This window comes from Lemur catta, chromosome 23 (genome assembly GCF_020740605.2).
Source record: "Lemur catta isolate mLemCat1 chromosome 23, mLemCat1.pri, whole genome shotgun sequence".
NCBI classification, from domain to species: Eukaryota; Metazoa; Chordata; class Mammalia; order Primates; family Lemuridae; genus Lemur; species Lemur catta.
The window spans coordinates 14,183,694-14,200,267 of NC_059150.1; the positions used below are offsets into that span (position 1 = coordinate 14,183,694).

At 39.5% G+C, this 16,574-nt stretch overlaps 2 long non-coding RNA genes across 2 annotated transcripts in view; both read right to left on the reverse strand.

The window, feature by feature from the left end:
- Positions 1-10,145, reverse strand: part of LOC123626788 — a 38,278-nt gene extending 28,133 nt beyond the window's left edge. The window contains exons 1-2 of the long non-coding RNA XR_006731011.1: positions 10,114-10,145; positions 7,954-8,038 (exon numbers count right to left, since the gene is read on the reverse strand). This is a non-coding gene — a long non-coding RNA (uncharacterized LOC123626788). The remainder of the gene's footprint in view (positions 1-7,953; positions 8,039-10,113) is intronic.
- LOC123626786 overlaps positions 1-16,574 on the reverse strand; it is a 249,100-nt gene that overhangs the window by 109,263 nt on the left and 123,263 nt on the right. The window lies entirely within an intron of this gene.

Genomic DNA, 16,574 nt, shown 5'->3' on the forward strand with positions numbered 1-16,574 from the left:
AAAGAGATTATCATCATGATTAGAATCATTATCATTAATATTTCTGTTTATTTGGGAACAGAAGTAGGTAACTTTCAATTATGTTCATCTTTCAAAATATCTTGCTAATTAGGGAGACCATAGTTAACAGTAATTTATTATATATTTCAAAACAGCTAGAAGAGAAGAATGGTAATGTCCCCAACACAAAGAAAAGGTAAATGCTTGAGGTGATGGATATCCCAATTACCTGATCATTACACATTGTATACATGTATCAAAATATCACGTGTACCCCCTAAAATGCATAACTATTATGTATCAATTTTAAAAATCTTACGAATTGGCTTGAGCCTCTGAAATTCCTGATCTGCTAATAGCCTGGACCTGACTCTTGCGGGTATTCATTTTCTAAAGGGGAAAAACATAGCAATAAAAAGATCTCAGTGTTTCTTAAACTGAGATTCATATTTTTATTCCTAAACCACACATACATTAGTCTCCAGAGTTCTCAGGGTAAAAAATAAAAAGGCCGGTTTATAATTTTTTAAACAGAAAAACGGGCAGCAGCACTTTAAAACTTCTCAGTTGGAAAGGGATATGTTTGGTCAATGATCTATTTTTATTTCTGCTCTGCTGTTTCTCAAGGAGTCCAATGACAAGGACCTGTCCTTCAAAGTTTTAGTCTGTGGGCACAGAATTAGCATTTTCAATTACGTTCCCTGGATGAAGAACTCAGGTCTCTCTCCCTCCAGCTTTCTCTCTGTTCCCTCGGAGGAGAGGGAGGGCAGTTTCTGGGTTACCCGTCCTTTTGTGTTTTTTTGCCCCCCAGAATTTTCTCAGCAGGCTACAAACATACTTTAAAAAGTAATTTATATATTTTTTTCCAAAAAAAATAAGAACTGCACATATAGAGTGTAAACATCATATGATGACTGCTTACCTTGTTGACGCTATCTGTTTTAGTTCACAGATTTGTTTTATGTCATTCTTAATCAACAGACATATATTGTTGTTACTCCTATTGATTCTGCAGCAAAGCCAGTTAATGTTATTATCTTGGATAGTAGACTCAGAACAGTTACCCTTACAGACATTTTTAATAAAAACAAACATCAACTGGGAACTCAGAAATGAGATCAGATTGCTTTATCAACCAAGCAACAACCATTATTCTATTGCACAGTTTTCTTTCAAGGCCCTCTCTTTTACCAACCTTTTTAAATATGACAACCTGGTCAGATCAAGGGCAGATATGGAACGGGGAAGACAAAAAGAAGCAATTTCTGTTTAATATTTGGTCAAGCCAGTATCCCAAGGAGGAAAACCAGAAAGTACAGAAAGCCAGGTGCAAGGGTTGAGCTCAGGTGATGGGAGCCATAAATTCTTCTATCGTGATGCAGTTGCCCTGCCAATTCGGCAGATGATCTTGGAGGGCCCTTCCTTTATTCTGGCTCTGGTCTCCGTTAAGTCAGAGAAACAAATGATTCTCAAGCACTCTGGAAATATACAGTGCTCACTAAAAAGGCACTCAGAATACTGAAAGTATTCACTTCAATTCTCAATCTTTATATTAACATGTTCTGCAGCCCTACTTGTAACCCTCTAGGGAAGGTGGTAGAGACAAATGGGTAGTCTGAGATATAATCTCTTTGATTGCAAAGAGACATTTTTAATCAAGGACATTAAGAGATAGGTAACTAAACTGAATAACCAGGACATCTCCCATGCCAATGGGAAAGGACCCTTTTTTGTTGAGCACCTACACGTACCAGTTCCCTGTAGGATTCTCTACATACACCATGTGAAGGAACAGATCCCCAGGACAAATCCTCTAACCCTCCTACCCCAAAAAACTCAGCATCAAATCATCTTAACCTATGAGAAAGACTTCCAAGAGGACTGTCCATGATAGATCCAACCATCTTCTAAACATCCATGAGCTCCACGATTCTCCAGGGGCTGAACTCTTCTTCACAGCAGCTTTTGTAATTTATCTAATGCTTAATAGAAACTTCCAATCCAAGCTTCTTGAAAAGGTGTATCTAACAAAATTGCTAGTTCAGTGCTTTGTTAATACAAAAAAATAGGAAAAACTTGTTAGGTATTGAAGAGGTGTAAATGTGAAAAACACAAATCACTTTAATAACTCTAATAACTCACTTTATGCTATATAAGTGTGTGTGTATATATATGTATAACCCAGTATATCAAAGTAGAAAATGTCCCTAAATATATGGGTGTGTGTGTATAAAAATGATTACTCCCCTTTCCTTATTCACTCTAGCCTCCCTAGCTTAACATAAAAATAAGTTGGAGAGAATTATTAATAAATAACTAGGCTGCTACTCCATGAGGTTGCAAATGTTTAAGCTATTAGGTGAATCTCTAAACCATGTCTGAGCCATTGGCTGTTTTATTAAGTTTACCTTTAGCAGGTGCAACCTTCATAACCTAGTGTCTCCATTGGTCTGACATTTACCTGGCAATATCTTTTTAAAGCAATAGCCTTCAGTGTTAAACACCTCTTAATTATGGGCTCATTGAACAAAGATAGTATTCACCTCTTCATTTTGCAAAGACAGCAGTGGTAGCAATTTTTATTTGTAGGAACCTAACTGCCAGTTAGACTCATCTTTTATTGCCCTTCAATAATGAGGTTTGTGTTTTGTTTTGTGCTGAAACAATGGACTGTGCTCAAATGAGTCTGTCTTTCCATATTACGCTTATGATTTTCATAAGGAAGGAGAATGAGGGAGAGAGTTTAGGGACATTCTATTCCATATGTGGCCTACGTCAAGTGCACTAGAGGGAAAATAAATGGATCTGGAGTTTTCCTTCTGTCTCTATTCGTTTAATTATGGTGGACCCCAGAGTACGGAGCATCTAGAACACAGATGGAGCCATTTCCATTCTTATACTCTGCTCAGTGCCATGTATGTTTATATTCACAAAAGAGTGAAAACTAGTATAAAAATCTCTCTCCCTCTTTCTCTCCCTCTCTCCCTTTCTCCATCTCTCTCTCTCTCTCTCTCTCTCTCTCTCTGTTCCTTTCATTGTTTGGAGAAATCCTGAGTATCTTATTGGAGCAAGAAATTACATACTTGCTCCATTATTGGCTTAAAAAAATTTTTTTAGCAGAAACTTCCTTTACCATCCTCTAAACTAGCACATTTCCTCTAAGGCATTGAATCTGTCAGTCAAGCCCTTAGGCGTCAAGTTCTACTGCAACCCAAGGATGAAAAATCCTTACAAATTGGAGACTAACACAACCAAACAAATTTTCCAGTGAAAACTTATAGAATTTTAGAGCCTAAGATGTGAGGTGGACTAAATTTTTAAAGTAAATTTTGTGCTACACATAACATCTTTATTTTATTTTATATTTGTAGAGCACTTTCTCAAACCCTTCTGCACAGAATGTGAGAGCTGGGAGGTACCTTAAAGATAACCCTTCACTGATTGGAGGAAATAGAAGCATAGAAAATCAGTGCAAGGCCCATGTTCCCCAGTTGGCCGGTGCCTAGGACTCCAAGAACCCAAGCACCCTACTAAGGCTAGATAACATGCCAGTCATTGTTTAGGTAGCACTGCACATGAAAGCAAACCCCAGAGAAAGGGGTACTTTTTCCTCTATGCCACCTCTGGCCTTAATGCACCTTTCCATTACAGAAAGAACGTCATTACGTGGGAGTTATATGTATATCTGTCTTTCCACTCCACCATAAGCACAATGCTCAATAAAATATACATGGAAAGAATGAAAAACTATACTTTGTGTCTTCAACTAACTTGTCTTCTGTTTCACTGGATTTCTCAAAGGACATAATCTACTACAAGGCACAGTGGTCACTAGTACAGGCTTCGGAGTTAGACAATCTCAGTTTCAAACTTGGATCCACTATTCATCAGCTTTGTGACCTTGGACAGGCTACTTATCTTTTATAAAATGGAGACAATAACGGTACCCTATTTGGTAGCACTGTCACGAGGAATCAATGAAGTAACACACATCAATAACTCAAAACAGCACCTAGCATAAAACAACTGTTCAATAAATGTTAACTTTTATTATTTTATATTTAACACCGCTTCTACACATAGAATAGACAAAAAATTGTGGAGATAAATAAAAATTAATCTCATGGTTCAAATGGTCGCTTACTCTATAATTTTTACCTCCCATACAATCTCCAGTTGTGTTGAACTTAAAGAGTTAAACACACACACACACACACATCCCCACGTGAGCGTTTTCCCAACCAAGACTTGTCATCTGAGGATGAGGGTCGGAGAAGGGACTGCTGCTGGTTATGGATGTTAAATAAACAATTTTTTCTTACAACAAACCCCTGGCACCCTGTTCTCACCATGTCATGGCCTGTGATGACTTAGTGCCTCCCAAGCATGACCAAGCGATTAGCGGGACCGTGTCTATGCGTCTCGACAGTAATGGGAGCTCTCTTTCCATTTGCCATGTATTGAAGCCTGAGCGCTTCGCTGCTTCGTGCATTTTCAGCTTGATGAATTCATTATTCTCCATATTTTTCTCCTCCCTCCTTCAGAGAAAATCTTTCCCCAAAATGCCAGGACTTCCCCCCCCTTTTTAAATATGGGTGATTTTTAAATGCAATAATTTGACTTCCAATCTGTAAACAGCTTAGCTTCATCCAATGCCACTTTAAGAAAAAGAAGAAAATAATGACACGCATGTTCTCTGATACAAATATGACAGCATTCTGTTGCACTGGATAGAAACACTCAAGTATAAGTTGGGTATTTTCTAAGAAAAAAGTATGTTTTTCAATCTGAAAAGAAACAAGTCAAAAGTTATTGGTTCTAGATAGGCAATGATGTGCTAGTCTAAACAACAGATCTGAGCACTTATCTCCCACTCTTTGCTTTTTTTCTCCCCATACATAAGGCACTGAAAACACTGCCGTGCCTGGAATGTATCCTTCACCTTTCCTCCCATACAGAGAGCACCTGCCCATCCCAAAATGGTACTCATGGACAGGGGGGACAAGTGGAGAGTGAAAAGGGCAATTTCTGCAGAGCTTGTGGTTTTATAAAGCCACAAAAGAGAAACGAGAATGAAAGAAAATTACTCTAAAAGAATGAAACAGTAGAGAGTAGAAGAACACCTTACTTACAATTCTTTGCTTCTAAACTCAGTCTTTTTAGCCCTATGACTTTTGGCTTTCAGTAGCAAGAGAACTGTAAGGGAAAATCCACTCCACAATAAGCAATAGACAAATAGGCTCTTTCTGCTATTTCTGAATCAAGACCTAGAGTTTAATGAGCGATAAGGACTCTGCCCATATAAAAGGTGACATCACGGCACTGGTTTTTCTAGCCAACTGCAGATGCCTAGGTCACAACCATCAACAATCTTATCTTCACACACAAGATGTCATGAATCATCAGTGAATTTTGTCTATGGGCAATCAGGAAAATGGTTAAAAGCTCTAGCCCAGGAGTCAGACCACCTGAATTTGAAACCCGACTAGCTCAGTGGCCTTGAATAGGGTTTTTAACTTTCTACCTTCAGCTTTCTTATCTGTAAAGTGGGAATGCTACTCCCTACCTGATATGTAATATGGTGATTAAATGAAATAATTAATGAAATGTGCTTAGCATATAATTAGAATTAGTATCAAGCACAGGGGTACTGATGTTTGTTTTGGTAATTCCCTGATCTATCTTCAAATATTTATTTCCTTTTTCAAAAGCAGGTATCAAAGATCCTTCTGGGTTTAAAGTTTTGTTGATATTGTTATTAAACTAGAATTTTTTATTTTAACCAAATGTGAATAAAATGATCCCTTTCCTGTAGAGACATATGTGTGTGTATATATATATAATATATATATACATATAATATAGATATAAACTCTAAGAATCTACTCCAAAAAGTTGGTAATATACGACAGTAGTGGTTTGTTTTTTTTTTTTTGCAATGCATACCAAGTTATTATAAGAACGCTTCCTTCTATAAAGTGACATCAAAGAGAACCTGCCTGCTAATTGGGTTTCTTCCATAGACCAAAGCCTTATCCCCCGGAAGGTGAAAATCTCCCAAATGGATATCTCCTCCATTCAGTGAAATAACCTTATATCCTGCCATCCTTCTCGGAGGCACAACCTTGCTGTGGTCACAGAAGATGACGCTTCAGATCTAAATATAGGGTCATGGTGCTGGGAGAGGGGGGCAGAGAGATAATAAGAAGGGAGGGTAGGTGGAGGCTCCTGTGCTATAAATAACCAAAGAACACGACTACATTTAGAGCCTCCCATGTGTAGGATTCAGGCAAATCTCATGCTTTGTTTCTTGAAACAAAAGAAACATGAGCTATTAATATGTCCAGGTTTCTGGGAGGCCCTGGCAGGAATATACTCTTCTGTATATTTTTTTTTCTTTTGAAGAACTAAGAGCTCAAAATAAATCCTTACGATCACTTTAAGATCTTCTAATCCCCAAACTGTACCCATACTACACTTAGAGAATGATCTGCCCACGCTGGCTGACAATAGCTTCATGCAAATTAGCTCCCTAAACATAAAGGTTTTTTTTTTTTTGGCAAAGGCTTAACAAGCAGAGTACACATTTCAGTTGCAAGTATTTGTTTCTCTAACATCTCCAATATGGATGCTTTTTACAATGTTTTGGCAGAAACAAACATCTGTTTAGGGGACAACACCTGATAATTTTAACCATTCCTATAATGGGAAAGTGCTGACTAGAAGAAATGTTGACAAAGATTCTTTGTGCAGTGAGGACGGCCCAGGTGCCTATAAAAAGTCTGCTCAGCGAAAGCACAACCAACCGACATTGCTGAAAATCTCTGGGCTGTCTCCACTCAAATATTTTCTAGGCGATATGCTACAGAAGAGAATCCCTTATTGAGCCCACGGGAGAATTATTTGCATAATCCTGGGCTAGTCACAGATATTTGGTGACTCATCTGCATTTCTCTCAAAGTCAGAGGGGTCTGCATGCCTGTGGATTTGTGGAATCCCAGGAGGAGTTTAGGTCCATAAACCAGTGAATGAATCCCATTAATACATATATGTAGCTTCTTCATCTGTGACAACAATGACATTTTTTACTTGCCTATTTCTGAATATTCTTTATTAAATAATAAACTCAAGAATAATTTCATACAAATCAACCAGTGTATTATTCCTTATTACTACAATGGCTTCCTCACAGGCAAAAGTAAAGCTCCGGTTGCAGAATCGTGGTTTGCCACTACAGAACCCCTTTGTGGCAGGTCCCCAACCCAAGGCCACTTTTAGAAAACCTGACCTGTTCAGTTGGAGAGAGTCTGTGCATAACTCCGAACTTCAAAACGTATTTATAAGTATCAGAGGTGGGTGGGGTGGGACAGGAAGTTCTTTTGAACAGCTTAATAAATCACCTTCCAGTTTTTCCCCACCCCACAGGTAAGAATCTCTGGCAAAGGAATTCTTTAGCTAGCAGACGTGCCTTCCTCAAAGAACTGCCACACACACACACACACACACACACACACACACACACACACACACACGCTGGAAGAGGTTAGTCAATGAAACTCAGAGTAATATGCTGGAAACTTCAACCTCAGATCCAGGCTGGAGAAGGAAGAGGTGGTAAAAGGTTTCTCTGAACATTTCAAAGGCAAAGTGGCTCCCCTGATGGCTAAATTTCAGTAAATGGCTTTATATGTCCCTAGGCTAGACTAATCCTCCCCACCTCTCTATCTTTGATATTGATAACGTGATTTTCATTTTCCGTTAAGACATTTCTTTTCCATTGAGTGAAATGGTATAAAACTTACCTCTTCTATATGATGGAAAGACATAGTGGTCAAGTCTTGCTTGAAAGCCCTTTGTCTGATGTCACCCATCAACTACCATAATCTTACCATTCACAGGGAGGGCAGTGAGGACAGCAAAGCTATCAGAAGGTCAGTGTATTCAAATATTTACCTTAAACTTGATCCAGAAGAGTCAGGTTGGATACAGAGGGGCTGCCAATGTAGGTAGAATCTGCCACACAGAGATAGCCAGGGAACTGAAAAGCAAAGGACTAGGGCAAAGTGAGATCCATACAAATGTGTACCATTCCTCACGAGCTACAGTATAGATCTCCTAGATAGGATGCTAAGTAGGTAAACACCATGGCAGCTTCTAAAAACCATGTCGTAGTAAAAGGAAGTTTGAACACGAAACTGAAGGAGTCTAAACTTCAGGTTCTCCCATTATTGAGGCCCCTCCCAAGGCCTTGTGTACACATGGTTGTATTAATATATTTTGGTGACATTTTCTAAATCAAGATATTTTAACCACAGTTGATGTCTGGCTTTTCCTCCACATACCTCCTTGGCTGAGGTGACCTATGTGTAGCCATGGGCATTCTTAGAATTGGCCAAGGGACAGTTGAGTGGTTAATATGTTTAATTTGGGTTTAGTAGTTTATATTTACATGGTTCACAATCACACATAGTTAAATTATTGTTAGTCATCCCCATGTAAGGATAACTTGTAGGAATACTTCTACCACTCCATCGATCACTGGTCCACGTCTGAGAATGCAAAGCCAAAAATTGTATAGAGACGTAAACATGAACTATGGGGGCTTTGCACTGAACATACGTGGTAATGGAAGAGAAAGAAGGTTTGAAATGCATGAAGCCACATGCTTGTCTAAAAAATTCTTCTAAATCTCCCAGCTCATACATGAAAGAAGCTTGGTAGAATTTTTCCAAAAATTTGACAACAATCCTAAAACTTTATATAACATTGCCAATAATGAGTAGTGTAATTAAAAGAAGGCTTTAAAAATTGTCAGTAATACAAAACAAATTCCAATCAACATACTAGAGGAAAGACTAAATTACCTTTCTATTCTCTGTATAAAAAATAATGTTACAAAATCTTTGTTGTCATATGAAGAGGCAATCAAAGTGCATGTAGCCAAAAAAAAAAAAATAGGAAAAAATGTTTTATAGAAGAGTGTCAGACAGCTAATTAAAATTTTGTTATTTTTCTGGAGTTTTAAAATGTTGTGATATTTGTAAGTTTTGTTAAGTTTAAAATTCATTGTGATCTCCTTTATCATTTTAAATATTCACTTTTGCAGCTGATTTTGCATTTGAAATTTTATATCCTTTCTCTAACATAGCTGTGCTAAGGAGCAGACATACGCATCCATGCATGCTCCAATTTAAAGAAAAGCCACCAACCCATGAAGGAGCAGAATGCTAGTGGCACCAGTGACTCTCCAAGGGGAGAACAATCATTGCTGCTGCCTGGCCCAGCTTCCGCCTTCTTGCTTGGAAGTATCTCTGCAGTGCTAAAGGTTCGTAATGTCTGAGTGTGTGTGTGCTTTAAGAAAGGATGTGATCCCATTACAATCCTACTACCTCTATGAGGGGAAATCTAATTTCAGGGGAAGAAGGCAACGAAGCGATGCTGAGGGTTTCAGCTAAGTTTCCCATCTGGACCCTGTAGAGGAGTCTAGGTTAAGAGTTTGATGGAGGTACTCATTCCCTTTCTACCATTTTCTGCCCTGCGAGCTTAAGTCCAGAACAGTTAGCTAAGTCACCCTCTGTGTACAGCAAAAGTTGTTAGTGTCCCACCTATATCCCTTCTCCCTTTCCAATTCAATGCAGGCTGGCTCAACTGCCATCAGCTGCATTTTTTTGCTAGAAGGCATTTTCTGGCCACCATGATGGTTTTCCTGCCTGCTTACACCTTACAGAGATGTGCCAGGGTATCAGTCCCTTACCAAAGCTCTACCCAATGAGTGACAGAGTTGGTACACAAACATACCATCTTTTCACCCTTTGGTCACATCACTTTGAGGCCTCCCAGAGTTTCCAAGCAAGACTGAGCTCATTCTCCATGGTGGTAACTTACTTAATAATGAAATCTCTTATTGGATGCCTTCCCTTCTCTGTCTTACCTCCTTACTTTTCTACTGAGATCACCTCCCAAATAAACTGCTTGATCTTGAATCTTTGTCTTGGAGCCTGTTTCTGTGGGAACTCAAACTAAGGTGTTGGGATATTTAAGTCTCATCAGAGAGGACAATACTGGACCAAAATAAAAGCACATCCAGAGTTGCATAATTATTAATACCATTACCTTACTTATTAAGTCCAGAAGCCATATGTGACCATTGGCATCACTGCTTTCTAGTCACCCTGAATAAGAGAATTGAGGGGGGAAAACTGTTTAACATCGGGATTTAGGTATTCCATTATCACTGTAGAAACTTCTGGACTATCTGTAAAAGACGATTTTTCATCTCTCCTGGATTTCTGTCCATGATCCCTCATACTTGCCAGCTGCTCTCCTGACCTTAACTTTCAATACTCAGGGTATGTTGCTGGTGGACACAGGAACTCGGTATGAAAACTCACTGCCTCCCTCTTCCTGCCTGCTCCGTGGGCTCCTTCTTCAGCTACCCTGTCCAGCTAGCACTTACTGTGGACTCATGTTTAGTTTCTGTCCTTCTATTTGAGAACCGTATCCCTTAGGACAAGTGGGTTCTGAAATGATGGCTTGAATATTCAGTGCAACGTGGCTCTGCTTTGGGGGTAACTATTTGGGTTTGATAATCCCATATTTGTGGCCTAGATTGTGGTACCTTCAAGTGCTACTCTGGGTGCCTTTCAGACAGCAGCATCGGATACTTCCAGACTTCCTTCCCTTTTAACACCAGTAACTTACCACATCCTCAAGGAGAATGTCTATCATAAATAATTATTCAGACAAAACTGAATGAAAAAATAAATGTACCAAAAGGAAAAGAAAGAGCCTTGTGTGTACTTCTGGAGTGCTTTGAATTTTCTATTCCACTAACATAGATGGCTACGGGTTCACGACAGCCACAGGTATTTAATTGGAAATGCAACGATCACACTTCCACCATGAGAACTGAAAGGAAGATGTTGCAGGTGGAGCCCTTCCTGCACACACAAGTGTTAAGTGTCTATTGTTTGCATTTAATTACTTGTCTGAAAATTGGGCAGTGGGTAAAGTGTCATATGACAAAACTCAACATCAGATATGAGTATCTTTTTATTCCAAAAGGGAGATTTATAAACTTATCTAACATATCACCTTTTCTCCAGTTAAAACCACCAACTAGGGGGTGAAAATAGGCTTTCTAGGATGCCATCAATCAAAAAACAACCCAAATCTTTGATACTGTGTGTGCATTTAAATATAGCACCAAATTGCCTTCATATAATTTCCCATTCTGATGTGTACTCATCATTCACCTATGTCTAACAGCTCAGCGATGGCTCACACTTTCCTACATATTCCAACAAAATGTGTGCTCCTGCAGGTTTCTGTGTCTAGGAGTATGACTTGGTTTCCATGGGCTTCTACCTATGCCTCAGTAGTAGGTGTTTACAAGCCACCTTCCACTGGAAAGGGTTGGTGAGAAGAATGTCCTTATGTATCCCTAATCACTGGGATGTTTGAGCAATTTCCTGAAATTTACTTTCTGAAAAGAGTGGTTTGGCTTTAGTCTAGATGAATAGTGTGTGTGGGGGGAGATGTCTTGAGCCTTTCATAATGTCTCCTAGTTGAGATGTAGATGACTAACAAGCCACATCATAATCTATAGCAGCATTGAGAAATTCTGTGTTATATCCAACAATTTTCCACAGTCAAAAAAGTATCTAGATTCACAAAGGAATGTCATCAGAAATTTTTCCGACATGTGTCTACTCATGGGTCAAACCATTCAGATTTTGACAGTGGTGACAGCAAAGAGATGGCATGATAGGCAAAGATGATGTTTCTAGAACAGTGGATATTAATCAATGTGGGCCCCAGAACATGTATTTTTTGCAATATGAATTAATGAATCTATTGTTAGAGTTACATAAGAGCACCCATTATCCAAATTTCAAAAATAAATTGTTTTAAAAGGTAAAAAATATGCATATTTTAAAAACAAACAATGCAAACAACTTATTAGCCTCAGCTATGTAGTTCTTTTAACATTTCGGACATAGCACCATTTTTTTGTGTATCATAAAGTTTAGTAAAAAGAGTTAAAAAGTTAATTTCATGTACAAATAAACCTTGAACAACACAGGTGTGAAGAGCATGGGTCTAGTTATAAGTGAATTTTGTTTTACTTCTGCCACCCTGAGACAGCAAGACCAACTCCTCTGCTTCCTCCTCCACCTCAGCCTACTCAACATGAAGACAATGAGGATGAAGACCTTCATGATAAACCACTTCCAATTAATGAACAGTAACTACATTTTCTCTTCCTTATGATTTTTTAAATAACTCTCTTTATTTTATTATAAGAATATAGTATAAGATACATATAACATATAAAATACGTGTTAATGGGCTGTTTATGTTATTGGTAAGGCTACAAGTAAACAGTAGGCTATTTGTACTTAAGTTTTGGGGGAGTCAAAAGTTATGCATGGACTTTCCACTATGCGGGGGGTCGGCGCTCCAACCTTTGCATTATTCAAGGGTCAGCTGTACTGCATGGCTATTTCATGTGGTCCTACAAAGAGCACCAATGCTCTGCCATCTGAACAGAGAAGACTTGCTCTGATTTACAGAGTTTTGACTGTCCTCAGCCAAGCTTTCTTGAATCCCAAGGGTGATGGTGGTGGTGTTACTGCTGCTGTTAACATCCCTAATTGCTAAAACTCATCAATGCAGCACACAGCCTACTCTGCACCTACTCAGGGCCAAGCACTGAATGAGCAGGTGAACAAGACAAAGTTCCTACCTTCATGAGATTTACACATCTGATGGGGGAGGTAGCTGATGAAGAAGTAAATACATACCTAATAGGGAACTGCAGAATAGGTTAGGATAGAGTAGACTAGAGAATGGAATGGAATGGAATAGAATAGAAGACTATTCCTCTGAAGGACAAGAAGCAGGGAAGGGGACTGAGTGCGAAAAGCCATGGCTATGTCAGGGTAGCTCCTCTGAGTAGGTGCCATGTCTGATCTCAATGTAAAGTATAGATTCTGCCAACAAGCATGAATTGTCTCTAGAAAGCAATTTCCAGGTATGTTTTACTTGCACCACTCAATGCGCTCCATGTGTCTCTCTGGTATAACCCACGTTGCCCAAGTTCCACTTCATTCCAACACTGGGATATGCCTGGGCTGTGATTTTCATTCCTAACCTTCCCCATGCAGTGTGTGATATGCTGCTTTCAAAAGCCAAAGACTAATAGAGGGCTGCCAAGTTGATTTTGGATTCCCATGTAGTCTGGATTTTTCAGACCCAGTGAATCAGCTGGACCTGCATGACTTCAAACAAGATGGGAACAGGGGCTTCACCTTGGCCGCACATCCTAAACCACATACGGTACTTAAGCTTCCAAGCTGTCAGTCTCTGCGACTCCCCGTTAGCGATATTTAACTACTTGTGACATGAGATTTTGAAAGCTTTTTGAAAGTCTTATTCACTAATGGAAAAGCCTCTTACATATTTTATAAAACTAAACAAACATCAAAGTTAACACTCAAATGCAACTTGTTTTTCCTATACTCTCAGAGCCTTGTCAGCATGTGAATCCCTGCTTCAGGTTCTATTAAAACAAATAGTGCAAGAGTCCTGAATTATTAGGGGGAAAATACGATTACAAGCTCCCTGAGGGCAAAGACTATATTTTAACATTTTTTTGTTAAAAAATGCCTAGAGTAGTGCTTGATACAAAATAAGTGGTTAAGAAATATTTGTTTAATTGTATTAATAGGGGAAAAAAATAGCAAGATGTTTAACCACACAAAACACTCAGCTTTTGTTGATTTTCCTTTAAACATTAGTAGCCATCCTCAAAATTCAATTGTAACTGAAAATAAGAATTCTTTATCTACACAGATATTGAATTCCATTATCAGTATGCTCTAAAACCCAATCCCTATAACACTTTACAGGCTCACCAAATTTACAGACAGCATGCAGGCTTAATGTACACCATTATTACCAAGAACAATGATAGTGATTGTAACAATAGTTACCATTGATTAAGTGCTAACCACGCTTGCTAGATGCTTCCTGATGCATCTGCATTCAGCAGGTCACTACACAATGTCATCTCCCACATCAAAGAGGCTTCCTTCAATCACCATACCTGAAATATCACCTCCGTTTATTTGGCCCCCCTCAACTCCTTACTTTGCTTTACCACCCACCCATTAACATTTCACGTATTTGTTTGTTCAATTGTTTACTAGGTTTAGCTCTATCAATCAGAACGTAAGTTCCATGAAAGTAGGAACTTCATTGTTCACTCTTGGATCTTTAGCAATTAGTAAAAAGTCAATAAATAATTGATGAATAAATGAAAGTATGAAAGATTTTATTCACCCTTTCAACAACTCTACAAAGTAGTACATGTAGCCCCAGAAAACTGAACCTGCATTTCCCTAAGTCCCACACTCTCCCTGGCGTCCCATGCCAACACGTGTTGCATAAACAAAAAGGGGAGGGAAAGCCCTCCTCCCTCCCCTTCTCCCTGCCTTCTCCTACCTTTCCGTGGTAGAACCAGTCTTCAATTCTCTCTGCCCTTTCTCGGGGAAATGCAATGAGCAAAGTATACATATGTTAATCATTTCCCACGCAACTTATATATAACGTATATGCAATACAAGAAGGGAAGATTATATCATTTGGAGTTTGGGAGCAGAGATAGTCGGATTTAAGAGCCATCTCTGAGTCACCTGAAGCATCCCCCGGCAGTGTGGACCTGGCCTAAGGCACAGAACGGAATCAGATAAGTTGATTTCTTTGAACTCACCGGGAGATGATGAGGGCAGATCCAAGGTTAAGGTGATGGATTTTCCCGTACCGCAGTCCTGTCCATTTATATCCAAGACCCTCCACCTCTGAGGTACCCTGTTGAATGACTCACTCCTGGCTACGTTTGTGCCTCAAAAAAATATTGGGTAGAGATTGCGCTCACTCTGGCTCCTGTTCCACTATGATCTCACTCCAGCTCCCGGTCCATAATGATGAGGTTCTGCCTGAATTATAACCTATAGCAGATTTTCAGTGACTTCTTTCAGAAAAATGGACTTTTATCTTCCTTATATTTTAAATTTTATCTCCAGGTAAATATCACTTTTTCTCTAATATATTTTTATTTCATGAGTATGATAGATGAAAACAGGAGCCAATGTTTTAATTGCTCTAATAAAATGAATCATCTCTTTCAATTGCATTTTACTCCTTGCAAAGACTTAAAAAAAAAATCTGTAAGTGCATTTCTGAGAGTTGTTAAACGTAAGCATCTCTCTGGGCTTGCTAACTACATTTTCCATAGTAGGTTATTTAAAATGTATCTTTAAAAGTAGATTACATATCTCAGGGGTATGGTAATAGGCTATGGAGTCACTCACTTTAAAGTCACCAGTTCAAATTTAGCCCAGACTTTAGGCAGGGAAAAAAACATCATTTCAACTGATAACTTTTGTGGAAGATGAGTTAGCGGCTCCTTTGCAGTTCCTAGTTTCTGGGGGTCTCATCTCAAAGGCATTAAAGGAGACCCTTCCAGTGATGGGGGCCCTGGAAGAGATGCTATCTGCACAAACACGCACAACACACACACACACACACACACACGTGAATGCACACACATATCAACACACACGTGTACACACACACACACACACACATACACACATATCCTGGTACAACTATTTTCACTGAACTCATCCAACAGAGCCAGTAAGAAATATGTTTTAACCTTTCATTTGACAACATTCAATTCAGTCCTAACAGTTCAACAACTTAAGAATTTGCCTACAGCCCTCTGTGGTCCTGCTCTCGCTGTGCAGGATTTCTGCACACAGATGAGAGTGCCTTCATCAGCCAGCTTTGCCGTGCACTGTGATGAAACAGAAGATGGCATTAGTCTTCAGGGATGTCAATCTGGAAGCTTTTAGGAACACTAGCCTGCACTTAAAGATCAAAGACAAGAGAGACGACTCTTCAGAAATAGTACCTTTCCCCAGAACCCAGGAGACCGAATGCCATTCTCAACCCCCGCTGCCCCTCCGTCTCTTGCATCCACCATATCAGCATGGCCTGTCCATCTATGCTCTTTGTACACACCCTGACTTCATCACTCATTTCCATCATCACCACCACCACCTTAGGGACGGCCAGCGCCATCTCTCACCTTGGTTACTGGCAACAACCTCTTCACTGTCTTTCTGTCTGTGATTCTACTCCATCCATTCTCCACGATACTACCAGAGTGTCTCTCCAACATGTCACTGCCCTGGTTAAAACCCTTCAGTAGCTCCCCATGGCCTTCAGAATGAGGTCCCTACTCCTCAGCAAAGCCAATAAGACTTTTCTGATTTCACTCTGTCATCCCTGCCAACTGCTAGGCATGAATTGCCACCTTCTACCACGTCCCCTGGTTACTGTTAAATTATCCTTCTTGACTCAGCTTAACTGTCACTTCTGCCAAGGAGTGAATCCTGATCCTTCCAAGTTCCAGGTTGGGTGCTGTTCTTACAGCTCTATCATCACACTGCAACAGAATATTGGTATCTCCTTTCGGCAGGATCTGAGTCTCGCTCACTGCC